Source organism: Gobio gobio (genome assembly GCF_949357685.1).
Source record: "Gobio gobio genome assembly, chromosome: 23".
NCBI lineage: Eukaryota > Metazoa > Chordata > Actinopteri > Cypriniformes > Gobionidae > Gobio > Gobio gobio.
Window position 1 is genome coordinate 18,862,086 of NC_137119.1, and position 25,159 is coordinate 18,887,244.

General features: G+C 38.1%; 1 protein-coding gene across 1 annotated transcript in view; it reads right to left on the reverse strand.

Moving 5' to 3' along the window:
- The window catches only part of pou6f2 (POU class 6 homeobox 2), a 125,173-nt gene that overhangs the window by 54,181 nt on the left and 45,833 nt on the right, over positions 1–25,159 (reverse strand). The gene's annotated exons all lie outside the window — the stretch shown is intronic.

Sequence of the window (25,159 nt, forward strand, 5' to 3'; positions counted from 1 at the left end):
GTAAAACATAATGAATGTGTGCAGAGAGGACCAGCCTGCCACAGCACATACATCATGCAATGACGCACCTCCTAGCAAGACTTTTTGTGGATGCCATACCCCTAGTGGAGGGAGCCCTGACCCTTAGAGGCCATTCCACAAGCTTCATATGAGAAAGCATACGTAATCCAATGCGAAATACTGTACGTTGCTTGGTGACAGCATTACCTCCATTGCATTCACCAAATCAAAGGATAAGCTGAAAGGATTTACACCACTGGCCTGAGCGGTAGACAAAGATCCTCAAGGCATGGACCAAACATAACAGATGCAAGCTTTCCTGCTCCAGCATTTTATGAGGCAGAGCAAAGAATGAGGTCTCTGTCAAGACTTCTAGGTACAATGCCAGGTCCCAGGAGGGAACTCGTGACTGGGAGATAGGCCTCAGCCGTCTGGCACCGCGCAGAACTGAGAGACCAAAGGGTGTCTCCCCACCATAGCTCCATCAAAAGGTGAGTGGTTAGCAGAAATGGCGGCTACATACACTTTTAAAATAGCTGTAGCCAGCCCTGCTGTGAGACGTTCCTGAAGGAACTCCAGTACTGAACATACAGGGCAGTTAACTGGGTTCACATAATATTGCTCACATCAGGATACAAACAGTTGCCATTTCAGGGCTTACAGCTTTCCAATGGAAGGAGCTCTATATTTTTTAATTGTTTTAGCAACCTCAGTCGAGAGAGCAGAATCTATGAGCTGGTGGCTAGACACAAAGTTTACAGACCTCTGGTCGGAGATGAAATATCGTCCATGGGAGACCATCCAAGAGAGATACTAGGTCTGCAAACCAAGAAAAAGGTGAACTCGATCTTGGTGAACCCTTGCTAGAACTCCTGGGAGACCAGCTATCAGAGGAAAGGTGTGCAGGCGCACCATGGCATTTAACCCCAGAAGAGCTGGAGGTGTGAGGGCAAACCAGAGGGAACAGTAGGTTGTCTCCTCAGCTGCAAATAGATCCACTTCCACTCTGCCATACCTCTGCCATATGGACTCCACTGATTGTGGATGGAGTAGTCATTCCCAAGGCCTCAGCCCTTGCCTCAACAGGATGTCTGCCCCACATTTGTATGCCCTGGAATGTAAACTTCTCTAAAAGATAGAAATTAGTTTTCTGCCCAGAGCAGGGTCTCCTGTGCTTGTTTGAAAAGGGGGTGTCAACACAGCCCACCCTGGTGATTGATGACTACCGACATGATGGCTGAATGGACCAACACATGGTAGCCCCAGAGAAGTGGAAGAAAGTGTTTCAACCCTAGAAACACTGCCCTCATCTCTAGGCAATATATGTGCCAAGAGAGATGAGGGGCTCTGTACAGGCCACAGGCCGGTTGTCCCTCAAGAAACGCACCCCAGCCCATGAGCGAAGGCGTCTGTCTAGACAGTTTTGAGACAGCAACATGCCCCCAATTCCAGGCCCTTGTTGAGGAACTATGAACTGGAAAGGTCTCACATGTAGCAGACATTGGCTGCTGACACATAAGACCTAACAGCCTTTGAATTTTCTGAACTGAAAGCTCCGGGCCTAGCTTGATGTCTTTCATAGATGTTAGGATCTACACTCACTCTTCTTGAGGTTTAACTTGAGCCTCAGATGTTACAGTGTTGCCACACTGCCACAAAGTCTGAAAGAGAGATAATTTTCTCATTAGGTGCCCTGAAACAGCGAACTGGCAGAAAAAAGCTGAACCAACCGAAAGGAGGATTCGTGAGCAAAGATGAGGTGAATGGCCCATTGGTCAACTTTGCTTTCCGAAATCACAGGTAGTGACGGGATAAGTAGAGATGCCCCCTGAGAGCCCAGAGGGAAATCGGGCACACAATAACAGAGTGAGCATCGACTCTCAGTGACCAGGGTCCGAAGGAGTCACAATTTTTTTGTTGCAGCCCTTACGGAGATCACCTCTCTCAGATCTGATCTCTCCTTGGGCAGCTTGGACTGAGTGTGTCTCCTGGCCCCTGTATCTTTCTGTGGCACGGGGTGGGACTCAAGAAGCCAAACTCTCCTTCTGCTCCTCTCTATGGGAGATTGGCCTGGTGAACGGCACTAACTAATGTTTTGCCACCTGGTATCTGTGGACAACAGTGCTTACTGAATTGCTGAAGAGGCCAAAAGGCAAAATCGGGGCATCAAGGAGGAAGGCCTTATCTCTTTTTATGATGCCGGTCAGGTTGAGCCACAGGTGTATCTCCATGGCAACCATAGCAGCCCTAGCATGGCCTATCTACTTGGTTGCATGGAGGGCTAATTCTGTGGCTCGGCTGAGTTTTTTTAACCGCCTGAGGCACTAATCCCGTGGAATATGGGTTCCTCTACGATCTCAACACCTCACTGTGGTGATCAGGGAAGAACAGGAGATGGCGGAGAGGAGGCTGCTCATGGGCGGATGTGAGAAAGCAGTCATACAATTTAGAGCATATGACCACTTGCCAGCTCCTAAAATGTAGCAGTCTGAGAAAGCTGCTCTGCTGAAGAACCAGCCTGCTTATCTACATCAGATGCAGATAGCATGAGTTCATGAGCTTCAAGATCTAGAATGGGGGTCCTCTAAATCAGCAGAGGGTACAAAAGATTTTTGTTCATCTCAAACTCCACCTCCGCCAACTCAACCTGCGGACCCCATGACCGAAGTTGCTGCACAGCGGGAGCCCAGCCCTTTTCCCTCGAGAAGAGGGCCAAACATGATCAGAGCTTGTGGATGTTAAAGTGATTGCAATGCTCAGTCAGCCCCCCTCAAGGACATGAATCGACCACCGTAATGAAGTGAAGCCACAGTAGTCAGTCGTTTCTCAAACCTGCCATGTTAACAGACTAATCTTCTGACTAATATTTTCACACACACTTGACAATTGAGAAACACACACTCTCGCTCAAACATATCGCTTCTGAAGACAAAGAAGCTGATGACAAGTATTTTTGGACATATATTTAATGTCGATAAAGCTTGACCAATCGAGAGCTAATTTTGACATGTGGTTCAGACACCGGCTCACGTGGAAGTGTTCCTATATTGTCAACGGCATGACACAGCATCGCAGTGACGCAGCCTTGTTCATTTTGCAAGGGAACATTTTTCAGTGTTCAGTGTAAAGAAAATACATTTTTAGAACTATGACAAAAAGTGAGTACAATATATAGAATATATACAATATATATATATATATATAGTCAAACCAAAATGTATTCAGACACCTTCAACATTTTCTCACATTATCACAGTTTATTCTCTAGAGTTTAGAACATGGTAATAAAATATGACAAGAACTCAGTTAAACTGTGTCAGAACAAATTCATCTTGATAATGACAGATAACTTTGATAGAAAGGTATGTAATGGATTACAATCAACCAATCAGATGTCAGATGTTAAATTTAAGTACACAATTAGATAATACCAATTTAGGTCAATCAATTACCAAGTAATGCTTAATCTTGTTCAGTCTGTGGTGTGAAAGGTCACATTAGCAATTAAAGAAAAACACTTAAGCAAAACATGGTCAGGTCAAAGCCTCTGAATCATTTTGGTCCCAAAAGTTTATACATTTTACTGGTAGTCCACTGTATGAAGAATTTTTGGGTATAATATGTCACAGTTTACTCTATTTTGCTATGCTCACTTACATGAACTATTGTGTCCTGCACCCACTAGTAAAAAATTATATCTGGTGTCTGAATCATTTTTGGTTTGACTGTATATGTTTGTGTGTGTGTGTGTGTGTGTGTATAAATGAACAAACAAATAAATCATAATTATCTATAGACATATAGCATTTAGCTTGATAACATCAGGAATAATTTGCAGGAATTTTTAAATCGCAGCCAAGTATAAACCATCCCAAAAATAAATCACAAAATAACTGAACAATGGATCGATGTTCATCTACAAAGCGAGACCTGTATCGCCAAGCATGTGTTTGTGCACAGCGTACTTGACAAGAAGTGTTCATAATTAATTGACGCAGATGAATAATTAAAAGCAGGAGATTTTCTGCTGAAGATAACTAAGAAAATACATTGGTGCTGACGTTTCTTTGATTAGTGTGGCTACTCGTGCATCACAACCGGACAGGCAGGCGAGACTTTGACGCACCACAAGCCCTCTCTCCCCTACTCAGGGAAAAAAAAAGTGTCTCTCAACCAGTAAACAGCCCACTTTTACATTTCTTCAATCGCCTGACACGTTGACACCGCTCTCACACCCCAGCATGAATTATATATATCATCTGCGCCCGGGAAAATTCCAAGAGTCCAATTCGCGCTTGAAATGTTGGGGCAAGTTGTCTCGCAGGCCTTGACAGGGCGTACATATGTGGCGCTCCATCGCACAACTATAGAGGAACCGAGCGAGCTGCTACAAGTAGAAAATAAGTGAAAAAGAATAGGAGGAGGACAGAGAAAAAAGGACGAAGAAAAGAGAAAGCCTGAATCCTGTCAAAAATATTATCGAAACCAAGGGGAAGATCAAAGGTGATGGGAGGGTCTACTCCCGCAGCAGTCGTGAGACTGGAGAAAGAGACAGAACAACAAAAGAATATAAAGAAAAGGAAAACAAATAGAGAGATGGCGAGAGAGGCTCAGGATGGTAGAGAAACCCCATGTGGCCCTATTATATGGGTAGCACTGCAGGTAAAACTGTGGTTGAGAGCGAGTGCTTTATAAACTCTGTCATCTCGTTATGAAACATTGCTAACCTTCCGTTCTCCTTTAAACAGACTTGGTCTCGCTGCGTGCGAAAGAGGAGGCAGTACGCGGTTCTGTGATGCAGACCTTGAGCCAAAGAGTCGGGTGCAATGACAGAGCTGCAAAGGTCTGAATGCATTGAAACACAATATCTACACGAATTCAGAGCAGAAATACTGCGTTTACTTCGCTGGAGAGTTTATATGAAAAGAAGACAAGGACATGGAAAGCAGATGACGCTTTAGCATGGTAACGTAAAAGTTTTCATTGCATCATCTATAAATACCTGAACAATAGTAACATAACACATGACAGTGTGAATTGTTTTCTAGATTGGATCTCACTCCCACCTCCAGAGCACTTTAAAGTTTTACCTTGACTTTATTGAAAATAAATGAAGTTCTCTTTCTTAAACATGTAATAAAAGTGACAATAGACACTGCTCTATTCACTTCCACTGAAAATGAACCTGGCGTCCCATTGGAGATACGAAAAGCAGTAAATATTTATTCCACGTATCTATTAAATGACAAATTCAAGGATGCAGGACAACACTGGTAATGTGTTGAATCTAGCAGTTCTCATATGAACAAATCATATTAAAATAGTTTGTTTAGACTTTGTTTAGAATTAACTGATAACAAAAGAAATGTTTCCTGAGCACCAAATCAGCATAATAGAATGATATCTGAAGGATCATGTGACACTGAAGACTGGAGTAATGATGCAGAAAATTACAAAAAAAAAAAAGTTATTTTAAATTATAGAAATAAAAAAGTTAATTACATCTGTTATTTAACAACATCCCTTTTTGTTACACACAAAATACCTATTTTCTATAAATAGATTTTTTTTGTTTATGTTTACGAAACCACAGAATACCCCAGCACTGCTTAAGATAGCATTGCTCATAAGTCAATATAATAAAAAATAAATAATAAATGCACTGCCTGTGGACAAAGCATCTAGATTTGTAGCGCACTATATATGATGTCCTTTTTCTCTTTTAAAGGTCATAATACATTCAAATCCATGTCATATTAAAACATGAATTGACAGGTAGATTACCAGACTATTTAATTAATGTTCATCCCATAAGCAAAAGTAAAGGGGAGACATATAAACCTTGTCAGACCCTCAAAAGTCTATAAAAATACCTGACAACCTTCTAAAATGAATCGCACACAAATGAAGCCAGGGCCCATCCTGACAGGTTCTGTGACCCGCCTGACATATGGATGCTCTGTTTTGCCGCCCTGCACCTGAAGCCACTCCAATTTAGTACCTTTTTTCTTTCTTCCCTTTTCTTGAGACCGACCTGAACTCAAGCAAAGTAGCAGCAAACAGAATTCTCCACAACAGATCACAGAGACGCCTCTGTTTAACAGAAACTCATTCCCCTCACCCCAACGACCCTGTGTGTGCCAAACTCCCGGTGTAAAAATCACCTGTCGTGTGTTTGATGTGTGTAAGTGTGTGTGGGTGTGTGTGAAGCGCAGCGCGGCTGATTGTCAGAGGTCAGCGTGGAGGTCATCAAGAAGCGACAGGGTGATAGCACTATTTTTGTTTCTAGTATCAGAGAGAGTGTACAGGGCAAAGCAGAGTATCCACCTGTCTCATTAATACGGTACACTGTCTGTCTGTCCCATACAACACCCTTTTCTCTGGGGGCGTCCACCTGACGAACACAACAATGTGCGTCTGGGTCTGACCTGAGTGTAAAATCGGTTGGAGATAGAGTGCGAGTGTGACAGACAGATTAACTGACAATTAAAATGCAAAATCTATTATATGCATGCATACATCTTGTTCTCTAAGAAATATTGACTGACATTTTAATCCTGTTAAAGACCTGTCAAAGTGATTAATGCCAAAAATAGTACACTTTACCCAAATGTAATGATGCAGCCCACTTTAGAAATAATAGTGACGGCGAAATGAAGTCACACACTCGTGCACAGACACACACAGGCAGCGCAGTGAATTAAAGGCCAATCGCAAGGCCAAAGTGAGTAACACCAAGTTAATTAATTCTAGGGAAAATGAATGTGGCTGAAGAAAGATGTGTAAAAACAAATGAAAGAAGCAGAACAAGAGAGGTCTGATGAAGTTCTTCTGTATGCTTTAACAAGTTATTCAGCCAAAAGCAGTGAGTGATTTACTTTTTCTTTTATTGTTTGACTTTTTAATTAACATTCATGACACAGACTGCAGCAGGTATATTAGGCAGCTGTCACTTTAAGATCTGACACACATGGTGTGGATCAGACATAATATCCCAACTCGCCAAATGGGCATTATGACAATTTTTTGTCCTTTTAAACACAATAAGACTCAAAAAGGAACCCAAATCAGTACTGATGCACTGTCTGAGAAGTGGCTTTCTGTGTGCGTGTTTCAGATGTGCGTTCACAGGCAGTGCACGAGTAAAAAATGTAGCTCTCCTTTGCATCTTATAGTGCTTGAATAGATTAAAAGCAGTTTGGGCCCTATCATACACCCGGCACAATGCGACGCCTAGTGCAACGCAAGGGTTTTTTGCTAGTTTCAGCCTGGCACAGTTATCATTTTCACGTCCAGCGCCACTTTGTTTAAACAGCAAATGCATTTGCGCCCATCTGTTAGCCCATGTGCGTGCTGGTCTGAAAACAAGGTGTGTTCAGGCGCATTGTTGGCGCGTTGCTATTTTGAGGCAACTGAAAACGGCTGCGGCATTGACCAGATTTTTTTGTGTTGCGCAAACATTTTTAAATATTAAAAATAAAAGGATTCCTCTCTGCTCTTCGGCATGTAAACAGCGAATCCACCATGGTGCAAGCGCAACTGGTCTTTAAAGAGAATGGGAGATGAGACTCTGATTGGTTTATTGCACGTTACGCCCAAAACACACCCATGAGTCATTAAGAGACTAGGTGCAACCCTTTTGAACCATGCGCCCACCTTTTTTTCTTACGTTAAACTAGCAAAAGTGGATTCGGACACGCCCTAAGTGCACCTGCACCATGCGCTTCAGACCATGCGCTCAGATCGTTAAAAAAGAGCCCTAAAAGTATGAATGATCATATACTAGTCACTAGTCAATCTAGTCAAAGGATGCCAGGGAAAAAAAGGGAGGCTGCGTGAGTTCTATGTCTGGAAATGCGTTTGCACTATAAAAACACAAATAAAAGCCTAGTTACCAGCAGAAAAAAGGTCAGTGTTGGACTAAATGAAATAAAATAAAATATCAGAACCACCTTTAGCAGATGGGACCTCCATTGCTTACAGTGCAGCTCAGACATTATTAAATGATTCCCTAACAGTGATTTGGATTGGGATCAGACAATTCTAAAAGGCAGAGATGTTAGACTGCAAGTGAGTGGCCTTGAGTGTTTATAGCGTTGAAGTGGACAGCGTGTTGGGATCAGACCACAAAACCCCTCGTCTGACATGCATGTCTGATCAAAGTGTATTACTGCTATGGGCTCTGCTGGGGATTTAAAGGAATTCTGGGCTGTCTTCCAGAGAGAACAAGGTGTAAAAGTGGTTTTATGAAAGAAAGAAAAAAGGAGAAGAAAAAACGTTTGACTGAGCCACAGAATGTTCTTTGAATGTGTTTTGGGTGGAAATATAGTAATAGGTATTCAACGATAATAATATCAAAACACCTTGTTAAAAAGAAGTGTGCTAACTTGTATTGAATGTACACTTGCAGTATAATAGAAATCTTAATTGTATATTCTAAAAAAAATTAACACTTTATTTTAGTGTCCTTGTTACATATATTACATGTACTTACTGTAGTAATAACAGTAAATACATAATTACATGCAGCTAACCTTAACTCAAACCCTATTTCTAACCCTAAGTATATGTTGTTAATTAATCAGTAATATTATATTATAATAAATTAATATTAACTCAGTAATGACTGTTTCTTTAGTACACTTTTAAAAAGTTCACTTTTTAATAATGTCAAGTTTTACTTTAAAGTACATTTTAAATATTTGTATGTGTTATAACTTCAGTACTAACATATTAAAGTTCAAGCTTGATTATTATTTTAACTACAGTGTGCTATTCAATATTACATTTAAAGTTAATATATTTTAAACTTACCAAATAAATAATTACCAATACATTTATATATGTGACGTACAAGTTCAGTAGAAATGATATTAAAGTATATTTTAGTTTACCATAAATGCTTGTCAGTACATTCTGCAGTACTTAAAACCATATTTCAAAGAAAATAGAAGTAATTATGAAATTACATATAAAGATGTACTACTTAAGTGGGTCGAAAAAGTACTCTCAAGTTATTAATAAACAAATGTAAATAATTGCATTCAATATAAACTAAAACTATAATACATTTTCATTTAATTGCAATTAACATGCAATTAAGTGCCCATAAACATCACATTCAGTTCACACTAAAGTATATTCTTTTAAACTATATTATTTCCATAGTAATTATTTCTGTATGTAACGGGTATGCTAAAGTTGTATTTTATAAGGGACAGCTCATGACCACCCACTTTAACACACTAACATTACCTGTGCTCACCATCTCTGTCTGTCTCTTTCGCCTGTCTGCCTTGGCTGTCCCATGCGCCCGGTTCCCGAGGTCCTGTCCCCCCGCCCGCTTTCCCCTTAGTGTCTAATGCAAAATTTATGCTCACGAGGTGGTTTCAGTGGGTGGAAAAATCAATACCGCCGGGCCCTGATGCGCCAGGGAGAAAGAGTGCTCTTTGACTGACAGTAAAAGCATGAGGAGGGGATAGAGGGGGCATTTTTAAAGCGAGGATAGGTGGACGACAGCACAGAATTGGCCTATCCAGCCTCATTTAAGGTCTGATTTCGATAGCAATTTCTTCCATATTCTAAACTAAGAAATATTTTTAAGAAAAGACTGATTTGAGGATTACACTCCCGTTCTACCTGCTATTAAAAATGATTTTTTTATATCATTGTTGTTCTGCCTTCAGCTGCATTCCTGATGTTGATAAGCGCAAAGCTGCGCAGGCAGCGGTGTCGAAATGAAGTGATTTAAAGACAATGTGCGTACATCATAAGGTCTTTGTTGTTCGCTGCCTGCATTGTGCTTTGCTTTAGCCTTTGAAAACACAAGACGGAATGTGTACGCATGTAACTGAAAAACCAATTCGGGGTGTAAACCAGGGCTCTGAGAAAGTGTGTAAAGGAAAAAGAAGTTTCAATGGAATGAAACGGCTTTAAACAATAGGATTTGCCCTAAATCCTTCTCCCACTATCATTCACCTCTTTAATTATTCCTTTTGCTCGTCTCGCGGAGCATGTAAGCACTATTGCGCGCTACCGAATGAAGGGGAGAGGAGCGTCGTGCCCGCGGGCAGCCGGTCTGTTGAAACGTTGAGCTCTAAGTGACATGACACCGCTTGTGATTCCTAATGCACTTTAATAAAATCCAATACAGCTAGAAAACGCAAGTAGAAAAGTCACCCACTGATTCGAAACGCGAATTATCCCGGAATATCAAATACGTACAAATTTGTGTGCGTTGTTATTTTTTTGGGGGGGGTTTGCGACGAGCGTCCCTGACATACACTGAACCCTTTGAGCTCGCAAACAGTTTTGCAACAACATTTTAAACAGCAGACTTCCTTGCACAATTCTATGGTGGAAAAAACAAGCATATGGTTTTTAATACGACCTCAGCTTTTTGAGACAAGCGCCGTGATCCTTTCTGCCGGTTTAGTAGTTTCTCTCCTGCATGGCCTATGAGGTATTTGAGTGGTCTGAGCGATACATGATGAATGAAGTGGCGTGCTACTTATGCGCTTATCGTGCTCAGTGACTAGCAACAGGTTCAGCAGAGGCCAGCCACAGTAAATGAAACTCCTCAGCAGGACAATACATCATCAGAGCAAATGTATGCGGCCCAGACGTACACGCGAGCGTCTCCCGCTCGTGCAGGACAACGACAACGGACGTGATGGGTAGGAGGAGGAGGAGGAAGAAGAAGAAGGGGGTGGAAAATGTACAAGAAAAAAAGATGTAGGGAAAGGGTAACAAGGAGAGAAGGAGAGGAAATAAATATGGTCTGGGATGTGTGGAAGCATAACGGATTTCCTATTAGCTGATGGACATTGTTTCTTTTTTCATTTTTTTAACATTAACTGCCCAGTCCGGGAAAGCAAATAGAACTTGCCATGGCTAATATCGCACGTAGGGCTCATAGAGAGGAGATTTATCATGATGAAATACTGTAATGCACATAGGCTCTGCACACATTACGTTGATGCAGCTCTGTTGGACTTTTTGTCAGTGAAGGTCATCACATTCTGAGAATATGATTTAAAAAAGCACATTATCATAATATTAAATATCTCAAACGAGAATTTTCAATATACAGTATAACTAAAGTTTTTTTTATTAAATCAAAGATCTGATTTAAACTTACACAAACGCTTCAAAATAAAATAAAAGATATAAAATAAACTCAAATAAAATGACAATGCTAAGGAAAATTTTTAAGAGAGAAAATAAGAGGATAAAAAAAAGAAGATGAATAATATTACACCCTTACAAGTATTACTACGCACCATTTCACGAAATTAGAAATTTTATTTCACGATAAAGATATATATCACTATCTAGCTATTTTGTGTTATCTCATTTCTGTTATTAAAAATAAGACAAAAGAAGCTAATTACAAATAATAGGACAAATACAATATAACAAAAATATGAATTAAACAAATTCAGTACAATCGGTTTATTTAATATGTAGTTAGATTTAGTACTGAAATGTAATAAAAAATAAAATATTGCATAGTCTTCACTGCATTAATTAAATATAATGTATTCTTATTAAAGCTAAAAACAAGTTCAAGAGCAGTACGTTATTTTCTCTTTTGTTTGATTCACATTAATGACAGAGCAGCAGGTAGGTATATTAGGCTGCTGTCACTTTAAGACTAAATGCACGGATGCATTATACTGATACACACCATATTTTTTTTTTTTTTGAAGCCTAAAGTCGGCCATTGCCATCTTGGCAGCGCGTCACTCCCGGATAACAGAAAATGGGCAAAGAGGCATGACGTGGCTGGAGCTGAGATGACGTGATGGCTAACAGACAGCAGACAATCCACTTGTCACTCAAGTGGTTATAAAAAGTTATTAAAAAAAATTATCTGCTGTAAACTTGGGCATTTTTACATGGGGCTCAATGAGATTCTGCTCCCTTTTGAAGCCTGTCTCTAGCGGCCAGTCGATGAATTGCACTTTAAGTCACTTCCGTACTGGCTTCAAGAGAAACTGGGGGAGGTTGCTGCTTGATACACACCCAACTGTTTACTTTCACTAGAGACATAACCGGCTGTGTTCACAGCAATATTCCACACGATGGGCATTTCGGCATAATTGCGTGCGTATTCGACCATTCAAGCTCGATAAGACATGAAAGAGATCGCATGCTGAGAGATGCGTGCACCGCATTGAGTTCTTTTTACCTCTTATTGGGTGTTTAAAAACACTTTTATAACATTAAGCGCATCCCAAATGTGTGAACTTTTGAGAGAAGCAGCTTTGGCAGTGTGCCAGTCATCATTGCACCAATTGTGCTTATAACACTTTTTAACATCAAGCACGTCCCGCTCTTTATGTACTCATTCATGCATTTCATCCCTCTGAAGTGTCAATAATGTCAATATATGCGATATAGCAAAATCTATATCTAAAATCTAACTATAGACATTTTATACCGTGGTAAAGATATACATCGACATACCGCCCAGCCCTACCATGCGCAACCATGGTGCTGTTACGTTTGTGTTTAGTTTCACTTTGAAAATGCTGTGGAGCCTTTTAAAGAGAGAATAAACAGATGAAGCAGAATAAAATGAAAAAGGACAATGTTACTGCACAACAGAGAAAAGAGGGCATAAACAAAAAAGATAGAGTGGATGAAAAGTTCCATGTTTTTAAGGGCAAAATGACACATTCAGTGTGTCTCTTTGCCCTCAGCCCCCTCCTCTCCTCTTCCAGCTGTGTCCAACACTCAGCCCTGTTTGTGAAAGATGTACGAGTTTAATGTGACGATATCTCCTCTTCTCTTACGTCTGTGGTCTACTTACCAGCTACATGATCCAACTCTGATGCGCCTGCTGTGTTTTCAGCAAGGAGCCCTCAGGGACCATTACACTCCACCCTGCCTTCCTCTGGGGCCTTTTAGGGCCCCTTAACACTTACAGAAGACCCTTGAATCTGAAGCCCTTCCCCAGAAAGCACATCTATTAATTAAGGTAATTAGGCCCTGAGATGGCAATTAGAAACCGCAGATAGCTTTTAGCCTGTCTGCCGCTTCCAAAAAGGCTTGGTTTCAGCACCATCTGCCGCGTCAGAAATCACCACAGCATCTTGTGTTTCCGAGAGAGGAGGGCGAGCAACGTTATCTGAGATATAGACCTTCACCCGACCAAAGGGTCAAATTCTAGACCCTCTCATATTTAGGCTTTTCATCTGATATGAAATGACAAATGAAACGCTTATCATGTGTCACTCACTACTGGCTTGAATAGTGATCCTTATTAAAATACGTTTATATGGATTGAATTGCTAATATACCTGCAGCAGCTTAAGCGAAAGAGGAAAAGAAAGTTATAGCACTTGTATTAAAATGCTCTGTGATGTGTATTGATAGGCTGATTCTTTAGATATTGATTGAACGGCACAGCCGTAATGACGAAGCTAGATTTGTGTAGGTTTTTATTGATTCCGTTGTAAGTCGGCAATGATAAGCTGCGAGGTTCCTATTGATCCTTTTGGACATTCAATACACTTGTTTTCATTTGGAGATTTCACTGTACTTTATCGACGAAATGTTTCTTCTTTTTTTAAGCCATAAGTGGCCGGAGCAAAATTCATTTGAACACCTACGCATTTTTGGACTTTCTTTAAAAACTTCCCCGGGTGCTGTAACAATGCCAAACTTGACTTTTCGCAGAGGGTGAAATGTAGTTTTAAAGTGTGGTTTTTCAGTTCAAATGAAATAAAAGCGATGCGTGCCACTCAAAGGTCCAAACATTCTTTGTTTTCATCCATTAAGAAGACTCATTATCATATTTTTACATAAAATACCATTCACTCACACAAGAAGGTGTATAGGTCACAACAAACTTTCTATCTCCCCATACAAATGCATTTTTTTTCTCGCTCTCAGTCTAATTGTTTCTGCAAAAACCTTGAGTTCTTACAGTAAATTGCAGGGGAGTTTCAGCCATAAGTCATATTATACACACATGCACTTCACACACACAAACACACTCACAAAAGAATGAAATATGGTTTACGAGGTCCTGTGACAGAGCACAATCGCACATTGTCAGTGGAGTGTGATAACCCCATTTTCATTCCGTTTCACTCCCATGAAATTACCATTAGCATTACGAGTCATGCAGAACCCAGATAAATGTAAAAAACGCTACCCGGTTCTTCCAGACAGGAATAACAGTCCCCACAGATTACCATCTCTCTCTTTCGCCTTCTGCTTGCTCTGACTCTAATATTTCATTTACAATGTTTCGTCAGTTCATGCTCCCCTCACTGACCATGTAAATCACTAATCAATTTCCATTTCCAGAGCTTGACAACAGAAAGCCTATGAACAGTGTCTCAGAAGTCTATGTAAAGATTTTAATAAGATAGGGGACAAGGTACAAGAACAGGAATATAGTACCTCTGTGCTGTACGACTAGGCTTTAAGCAGTTAAACATAGGCTTCAGAACCCGTCCTAACCGGTTTATCAAACCCTAAGTATTAGACTTCAGTGCATAAATCGTTTAGGAGAGATGTGCTATTACTTTTCTAAGCCAGTGGTCTCAACTTGTTTAACTCAAAGGTCCCCCCTTGTCCAACACTAAACAAAGCCCTCCGATACAGGGGCACACTAAGATATTTCTAATTACGGCAAAGCTGCCTGTCTTCAAACTTTTTATTAAAACAAACTGGGACATATATCAAAATAACTAACCACAATTAATGTTGTGATTCCAGAAATCTGTTTACTGTATGGCATTCAATAAAAACAATAATTGTGGATATACAGTATATATATACAGTAATTTATTCTGTTTGGTAATATTTTCACAAGTAAGGTGCACGTTTTCAAAACTCTTAGTACTAATTTCACAACAGATCAAACATTGATTGTGCTTTTTTTCAAACATTTCAGCATATTTTCAGTTGTGTTAGCACAATACACAAAGTCACAAAATATCCTTTTCTTTACACAAAATAACGGTTTCATCTATATTAATGTTTCATTCATAGTAAGTGCCTTTCATAAAGCTCTTACTATCAAACTTATGATTTGCATCTCTTCTCGTTCAGTCTAATACAGTTGTCTATTATTTAATCCAACTGAACTTCATGGTTAGTCAATGAATCATTTGGTACACCTATAGATTTCTATAGATATTGATTCTATAGAACTTATAGAGTATACATCAGATTGACCAGACATGCATTAGTAGAAGGGAGACAGATGGCATCAAATCATTTTACTTCATCACCTTTTGATAACACAAACATTATGGATTCAATTACATAAGATAGGTAATGTAAGTGTATTTTCTAACGTGGGAAATATTGCCTGTATTACTGTAATTAATTCAGCAACAAGGGTGATTTGAAACATGTATCTTGCATTGTTTGCTGTTGAATGAACTGATTGTTAAAGGTACTAAATTCAAAGAAGATCATACTGTTGAGTTTTGGTGATTAAACCAAATGTTTTCATTACATATTACAATAATATTGTGTTTGAAACAATGATTATATGGAATGAAAATATGTACAACTGAATGAAAGCATTAGATCAGGTTTTGAAAGAATGACTGCTGTGTTACAAATGTGATCAGTTTGGATTTTTGTACTAAGAGTTTTGAGAAATGTACACATTAGTTATGAAAATAGTACCAAAGCGAATAAAAAAAACTGTACATAAATAAATTCAATATAATTTGTCTAACAATGTACTAACTACACCCAACAGTGTATAAACATACAGTCTAGTAGAATTCAAAATGTTCCACCAGTTTCATTTCCACCAAATCTCAAATTATGTATTTTATTGCTTTTTTTGTGGAAATGACAGTGGGGGGAAAAAAATTATTGATACATTTTGGAATAAAATGATAGACTCCTTTAAACAAAACTAAATAATATTTTACCATTGACAAAATGTAAGCTTAGATAGATAGATAGATAGATAGATAGATAGATAGATAGATAGATAGATAGATAGATAGATAGATAGATAGATAGATAGATAGATAGATAGATAGATAGATAGATAGATAGATAGATAGATAGATAGATAGAAAGATGATACATTTACACCCCTTAAATACATGGTGAGTGCAATAAAGGGTAAAATGGAACAGGTGAACTGATTAACAACCTAATCAACCATCCTGACAACCAGCCACACATTAGCATCATGGCAGCAACTTTTGACTAGGCAAACACATATAAGCCTAGCTTTGACTCTAGCAATAATCTTCCCATTCCAATATTTCCAAAAACCTCTTATGTTTCTTCTTCCTTCTCCACCTCCTCTCCATCATTACTTTAATAGCTTTTTTATCCCGTGTCTAGTGTGTTCTGAACAGTTTGTAGTATGTATGTATGTATATTCCTCCATACTCCAACAACCTCCTTCTCTTTCATTACATATCTGAGTGAGCATGGGCGCAGGGCTGGACTCTGCCAGCACAAACATGTGGCTTTGCTTCAGATGTTCAACCTCCGAGGAGCTGTAGTCTCAGCGGTTTGGGCGGGGGTTAGGAGGAGGCGCGGTGAACGCGCACTAAACGATAGGTTTAATTTAATGCCAGTTTGAGAGGCTTAAGTTATTTCAGGCCTCCCTGCACCAGTTCTTCATCGGGAGAGAAAACTGCCAGTTCACTCCTTTAAAAAACATTACTGGCACTTCCCAATTATTTGTAGACTGATGCAATTACCATAAAATATGTATCGAACATGGATGAGTGGAGGGAAGCTAAATCCCAGCAGAATCACAGAGGCATACTGTATATATGGGCCGCTCTGCGTCCCGGGTCTCGGCTTATACGGAGCATGTGTGTCTCTTTCGGTTTTACCACAGGAGGGCCGAAGCAATGTGGCCTCCTCGATCGAAACGGACAAAGCCATATCCGATTACCATTATTATTGTCTTTTCCAATCTTCCTTCACATCCCCCCTCTATTTCTCGTCCCCTTTCTCTCTCTGAGGAGGGGGATTTTTCCTCTTTTCACAGTTTAAACAGAGTGACAATGCCACCAGTCATGCAGGAAAGAACAGTATGTGGCAGGACAGGCAGCTGGTGAAGCCATTTCAAGATGACAAACGCCACCAATATGTCAAACATTAAGCGGTCGATTTTACTTGACATCCAAAGGACACCCGGTGCCCTTAATGTTTCACATGCACAACTGATGTAGCCAGGTCTTATTTTGTTTAGTAAGACTAAAGTTAATAACAATGAAATCAGCAGTTTTGACGACTAAATCTGAACAGAAATGTGCCACTTATTAACTGAACCTAAAAGATTAAAAAACAGTTTGGAAAAATCAGTGAAATGTAAACTGATTGTGCATGTTAACACGTAATTTAATCTAAATATTAGGATAACTATATCTAAACTGTTTTTTTTTTTTTGCCTTTTCTGCTGTCCATCCATGCCTTTATAAATACTTCAGGACTAAATAACTAAAAATGTGTACATATATAGTCTACCGTTCAAAAGTTTAGGGCAGGTTTTTGTGTTTTTGAAAGAAGACTTCATTTATTTGATCAAACACATTTTGTTTGATTAAAAACAGTAAAATTGTGATATATTATTACCCTTTAAAATAACTGTTTTCTATTTGAATGTATGTTAAAATGTAATTTATTCCTGTGATGGAAAAGCTGAATTCTCTGAAGCCATTACTGTAGTCATTAGCATCATAAGATCCTTTAGAAATCAATCTAATTTATAGCTTACTTTTTTTTTTATTACTATCAATGCTGAAAACAGTTGTTCTGGGAACCATGATCAATAGAAAGTTAAAATAAACAGCATTTATTTAAAATATAAATATTTGGTAATACTGACAAATGCTGAATAAAAGCATTACATTCCGTCTTCTTCTTTTTTAATTACTGACCCCAAACTTTTGAACTACAAAGTATACAGATACTTTATATATAGATACAGATAAAAAATAAAATATCTATTTAAATTCCAAATCAGTGTTACTTCAAATGGTTAGAACAGCTAGAAATAAGAAAGAATCACAGTTTTATTTGTTACTGTTAATTCTCTTTGTAACTTATACACTGCATGATGTTTGAGGCCTTGCTTAGCTAATGATTTACCCTTTGCCACCTGTTCTGCTAAATGACATGGTGTCTATAAAGTAATTCTGCTAAGAAAGCACCTGCAAAAGCACGTTATAACACGCTAACATTTCTTGTGAGTGTGCAGATGCTTCATTTGAGTGTGATGTGGTAAAATGTTTGTACTTGTGCAATGATGTTTATTGTTTGTGACATGAGGTGCTTTCTGTTCGAGCGCCTGAATATGTGTGGGCCAACCTCACTGCGTATGTGTACAATACGATTTGTGTTATTTTTGTGGCTATGCCACTGTCATATGCAGTCACACTGCATCACACTCAGTGGGAAAGAAAAGAAAACTGAACAATATCCAAAGCGAGCGGCAGATGCGAATCTTTGTCTCTTCCTGGATTGTCTTGGAGAACATGTGCAGTAACCCCCCTAAAACACACACACACACATTCGAACACCACCTCTCACTCTCAATTATTTGGCTGCTGTCACAACAAATCAATCAAATTACCACCGCAAGTCTGTGTGCAGGTGCTGCTAGTGCATTGCTAGTCACATTAGCTTTGAAATGTATGAGGGTGGCAGCTATTTCATCACTCTTATTTAACATGACTCTCTCCTTATGAGTAGTCTTACAACTGCCTCAAACTTAAAACATTAAAGGACAATGTCGAAGGCATGCTGGAAATGCAGTACTTTAAGTTAAACCAAGAGATGCAGGAAGAGAGAGAGAGAAAGAAAAGAGATACAGTTTTTTAAATATATTAAATCAATGTTTAGGGTCCAAAAGCAGTTAAACACCATGGACAGCATTTGTGAATGGCTGTCACAGAATCTTGACTTTTTTGCATGTTACAGTAATTGATTTTTGAGATTGATTTAGAAGTTGTTTTTATCCTTTTTAGTGGCTGGGCTACCGCTTTAGTTAGATGAATTTGCTATGCTATAGATTTAAATTGATTAAAAGTGATAGTAAATACAGTCCTAATGTTACAAAAGATTTCCAATAAATGTTGTTCTTTTGAACTTTCTATGGAAAATTGTTTCCGCCATGGAATAAAACATTTAAAACAATAATTGCGACTTTTTATCTCAGTTTACATCTCGTTATTCTGACTTTTTTTTCTCAGAACTGTGAGATATAAACTCTTATTCTGAAAAAGTCTCTAAAGTCTAAGACTCTAAAGTCTTATTCTGAGGAAAAAAATACTTTTTTCTCAGAATTGAGAGTTTATATCTCGTAATTCTGACTTTATAACACGCAATTGCAGCATTATACCGTGCAATTGTGAGATAAAAAGTCGCAATTACCTTTTTTTATTCTGTGGCGTAAATAAGCATCCATAACTTTCTACCCAAAAAATCCTGAAAAACTGCATCATTGTTCTACAAAAATATTAAGCAGCACAGCTGTTTTCAACATTGATAATAGGAAATGTTGGTAACACTTTATTTTACAGTATCCTTGTTACATATGCCACATGTACTTACCATAGTAATAACAGTAAATTATGTATAATGTAACTAACCCTAAACCAAACCCGAATCCTACCCTAACTCTTTAGTAAGAACATGTAGTAACTTAATATTACTCAGTACTTAAATATATAATTACACTGTAATAATGACAGCTTAAACTAAAGTGTAACCGAAATGTTTCATGAGCACCAAATCAGCATATTAGAATGATTTCTGAAGATCACGTGAATAAATTACATTTTAAAATAGACAACATTTACTTTAGACTGTAATAATACGTCCAATATTATTGTTTTTACTGATTTTTGAAAGACTTCTTACAAAAAATCTTACAGACCTCAAACTTATTAACAGTGTTGTATCTTTCAGTGGTAATTCATAGAGTTTAACTTCTATCTAACATCCCTTTAATTAGGTTAACGTACTGCTAAGGCACCTAATTAATCTTTCATGTTACTTAAACACAAAAATCTAAATGTTCTTTTTTGGTGGCAGAACATTAAACACAAATAAAGGTTACATTAAACCTCTTTCTCTTTGACTCTTCTGTCTTTTACTCTCTACCTCTTGCTCATAATGAAATATAAGTGTTTTCATGTCTACACAGTAGTGTTGTAGTCAAGACCACCTAATCAAAGACCAAGTCAAGACAAAGACCAATGTGTGTTGAGAGACCAAGACAAGACCAAGACTTTGAGGGGTTGCGACCAAGACAAGACCAAGACCAATGTGTGTTGAGACCAAGACAAGACCAAGGCAGGGCAAGACCCGAGTCAAGACCAAGACCAGACCAGCACTCCTTAAATTCATAAAGATCCACTTTAGTGCCTGAGAAATGACTTATAAGTACTTTTTTAATCAATAAATATAATTAGAATAAGACCCTATGGGCCAGATTTACTAACAGCTTGCGCCAATGCAAACCCTCTTTTGGCGTTAAAAAACTACTGTCAAGATTTACTAAAGACATGCAGTGAAAAAATAAGCTAAAAAGGTGTGGACAGTTATTTTTGCGGCGGACCTTATTGCATATGCATTTGTAGGAATTTCCTTGTTTGATCCAAAATGTATGCGACGAGAGTATTTAAATGAATCATACAAGGTCATTTACTAAGGTTTGCGCTAGTCAATTTACTGTTATTTTCGCCATTATTTACCGCCCTAGACGCTAATTTGCGCTGCTCTTGGTAGATAGCTTTGGTCATTGTGGAAATGATCCGGCTGTGTCTGTGTGCTTTAATTTGCGCGTCGTCAGTAGATCACACACAGAACTTTCCACTCCCATCTGTGCTTTTTGGAATTGCGCTCTCACGCTAATTTGCCCCGTTTAGTAAATCTGGCAAAATCATTAACAACAAAATTCATCTTTGCACTGCAGAGGTGGATGCAAAATGAAAAAGATGGTAAATTACAAATGCATAAATAATGTTGAGAATGTTTATTTAGTTTTTTAAATGATTGAATGTTTGTATAAAAGCAATATCATGTTTGCAGTCATGCTCAAACTTGTGATATTACTTAATTATATCACGTTATAATATAACAAATCCTGATCTCATACAAGTTCTTTTTTGCAACAATATCTTGAAATTGTGTGAGCATTTGTATTCATTTTGGTGACGTTTTTGACGCATCCCTCATTCATTTCCGAACCGGCCAATAAATAAATCAGTTAAATAGAAATAAGTTATTTATTGCATCTGAAGCAGTAAGTTTTACATCCAAGCACATTAATGATGTTAATAAATAAATCAGACAATGCACCGGCAATTTAGTAATATCCCAGCAGTTGTGGTCTTGACTGGTCTTGAAAACAAAATCCCAAGTCTTCTAAGTCTGAGACCGAGACAAGACCGAGAACAAATGTGGTCGAGACCAAGATAAGACCTTCAAAATATGGTTTCAAGAACTACAACACTACTACACAGTACCATAAAGTGAATTGGTTCAGTTCAGCACCACGGACAGCTCGCTCCCAATAAGCATTTTATGGAGCTAGTGTCTTCAAGGGTCATAAATTGACAATTTTTTTTTTGATTTTAAGTGATATGCATGTGTTGCACTTTAACAAAACATTTTTTACATAATTGTTCTAGTTAAAAGGCTAAATTTTAATCATCTTGTCACAGCCATGTTCTCTAGGGAGGTATCATTTGCAGTAGCAGAGAACTTTCCTTTAGCAAGTATTGGCTTGAAACGAAAGTCTCTTAAAGACAGTTTTTGTTACTTTAGTTACAAATATGTCGCTGGCAAATTACGAGCTTCCTATTGTCTTTTTCCTGTGTTAAACTTTATCACCCTTAAGGCTTCAAGTTTCTCTTTGACTTGGCTACTTTTAGCTAACCTAAGTGAGTTAGCAGCTTCAAGTTCCCTCGTCTGTGTCAGTACGCAGTCTAAAGCGATGCCCCGGTCTGACAGGAGAACGATTCCTGTGAGACTACAACTGCTCTTTCATTGAGACAGAGGAGCAGTGTTGTGATTAGAGCCAACATGGTTCCTCATTAGCCTACGAGCGTGGAGAGACTCAGGCAATTACTCCTCATCCCTGAGTGCCGTTTTATGTTTCCTGCAAAGGGAACACGCACACTATTCCTTCCCAGAACCCCCCACACTCCCCCTACACGCTACGCTGCAGGTTCTGATGTGCACCGATCAGGCAGCTTACAATATGAATATGAAAGAGCCAGAGTATACATTTGTTCTGCATTAACTCAAAGTAGGCTGACAATGTAGCACTGATCTTTCATTTGCCTTACATCTCTTTAGGGAAAATATGCCGTATTACAAGGATGTTTCCAAAAAGCCTTTTCATAGGTCATGAAAAGACAGTTATTTCATGATCTGACGGTTACCCTTATGTTTTTTTGCGCGAGGCCTGTTTTGAGGCTTTCTGAGCTGATGAGCAACCACGTAGATGTTATTTTCGTTCCGCAGCTTATTGAAAGACGCTTTGATGTAAGGAGAAGCACATTCTGTCATTTGGTTTGTTATGAGACAGAATATGGAACGAATGTACAACAGAGGGATTTGTAATTTTCAAAACAGCAAAATCATATCATTAAGTCGCACATCAAGTCAAATGAAATCAAACAATGTTATTTGTGACATGAAGAAATGTCACAGTGTCAAGCAAACAGACTTTCATTTTTACCATGTTTTTTGAAACACCAGCCTACCTCATTTATATTCACATTATAATTTCCAATCCAATCACTTTTCTTTTAACAATGTCTAAATATATATGATTAATTCTATTCCTAACACCGTGTTTACAGTCTGATGGACAAACAAACATGAGGCTGATTCTTATTCTATTCAAGTTGCGGCTGGAATCGTACACATGGTGTTCAAGAGGGAATTCACTTTCTTTACATGACATGTCCAGACATTAATCTTCCTGACAAAATAACAAGCTGCAGCGGCGCCAGGGTTTAAAATGAGCACGGAGTAACGCAAGCGCAGGCTTTTATTTAGACGACCGTGCCGAACTTCATGAAGCTGCCCCATCGCTGTGACGACCATTCATCAGTGCAGAGACGCAGTGGCATGTGTGCGCACGCACCTCTGAGCCTTCTGCTCGGCCCGCTCACGTTGACGGTCGCAGTGAGACGGCCATCTCCCTATTTGGAAAAGGTGAGCGCTATGATGTCATAAGGGTTCCTTTTGCTTTAAAAGCATTTTAGTTCACCAAAAAATGGAAATGCTGTCATAATTTACTCACCCTCATATCCATACCAAGCATTCAAAGAGAAATTATGACTTCCATTGTATAGACATTCCTCAAAATATCTTCTTTTATGTTCTACAAAAAGTCATAGAGGTTTGGAAAGACATGAGGGTGAGTAAATGATGACAGATTTTGGACACATTTTAGATTAGGGTCCAATTCTCACGATTAACTATGACTTTTGCCTCAATAAACTTCTAATTTACTGTTTATCAATAGTTAGTAAGGTACAGTCGAACAAAAATGTATTTGGATACCTGCCACATTTTCTCACATTATCAGTTTATTCGCTATAGTTAAGAAAATGGTAATAAAATATGACAAGAACTCAGTTAAACTGTGTCAGAACTAATTCATCTTGATAATGACAGATAAATTTGATTGAAAGCTGTGTAATGGATTACAATCAACCAATCAGCTCTCAGATGTTACATTTAAGTACACAATTAGATAATACCAATTTAGGTCAACCAATTACAAAGCAATGCTTAATTTTGTTCAGCCTGTGGTGTAAAAGGCCACTTTTAGCAATTGAAGAAAAAACACTTAAGCAAAACATGGTCGGGTCAAAGTGTGATTTTGGTCACAAATTTTGAAGAATTTTTTGGTATAATATGTCACAGTTGTCTGAATCATTTTTTGTTTGACTGTAGTTGTTAAGTTTAGGTATTGGGTAGGATTAAGGGATGTAGAATAAGGTCATGCCAAATAATGCATTAATATGCGCATTATAAGTACTAATAAACAGCCAATGTCCTAGTAATATGCAAGCTAATAAGCAACTAGTGAGAATTTAACTACTAACTAAAATGTAACCCAGAATTAAATTTTTTGGGTGAACTAACCTTAAAAATCTCTTACCCCATCTTAATATGCCAACTTTAAGTAAACGATTAGTTAAATATCAAAAACACAAAAAGTGGGTGGGGCCATATGTTCAAGATATCAATATGTTTAAAACAATGATCTTATTCAGAACGAGTTCCAGTTTTTAAAATATACTGTAACAAATGCCTCTAATGAGTCAGTTCTTTTTAATGAATCAAAAACACTGTAATCCTAAAGTTATTATTTTATAAAAATTTAAAAAAGTAATACTTTTTTTTAGTATTGTTTAGTATATAGTCAAGGCCAATAATTACCTCTAAAAAGCTAATGGCATTTACACTGCTGAATAGCCAAATAAATAAATGAATAAATACATCAAATGTATCTCTGCCAAATATTTATTTCCTAATTGTTCATTAATTGAACCTTTAAGGAGCCACAATTGTTATAAGAGGAAATAGAATTGGAATCATTTAATCCTTCAGGACGGTAACACTTTCCAATGTGGATTGATTAGTTAACATAGTAACTAACAATGAGCAGTACATTTGTTACAGTATTTAATAACCTTTGTTAATGTTAGTTAATAAAAAAAATTACTTTTCAATGTTAGTTCACCTTAGCTTAGGTCCATTAAATAATATTAAAACACTTTTGATTTTAATAATGTATTAGGAAAGGTTGCATGTAACATTTAACTAAGATTAATAAAAGCTTTAGAAGTATTTTTCATTGTCAGTTCATGTTAAATCATTAATAATGTAGTTAATCATTGACATCATAAATTACTTTTTACTATTTTTTTTAAATTACAAATTTTAATTGAATTCTCACCCTGACCTGAGCTATTAGATCTTATTTGCTCCTTATTAAAACTTATGAAAGTGGCCTGTCTGCTTTACCTTTGTTTTTGTGTTTAAGTTTTGAGTTAATTAGAACATACTACACAAGCACGCTGATCTACAGCATGTGTCTTTTTTGGTGCTTGAGGTCTAGATCTCTGCAGGTTGTGATTAATCAGGCCTGGGGGGCTGAGCTCCCGCTCAA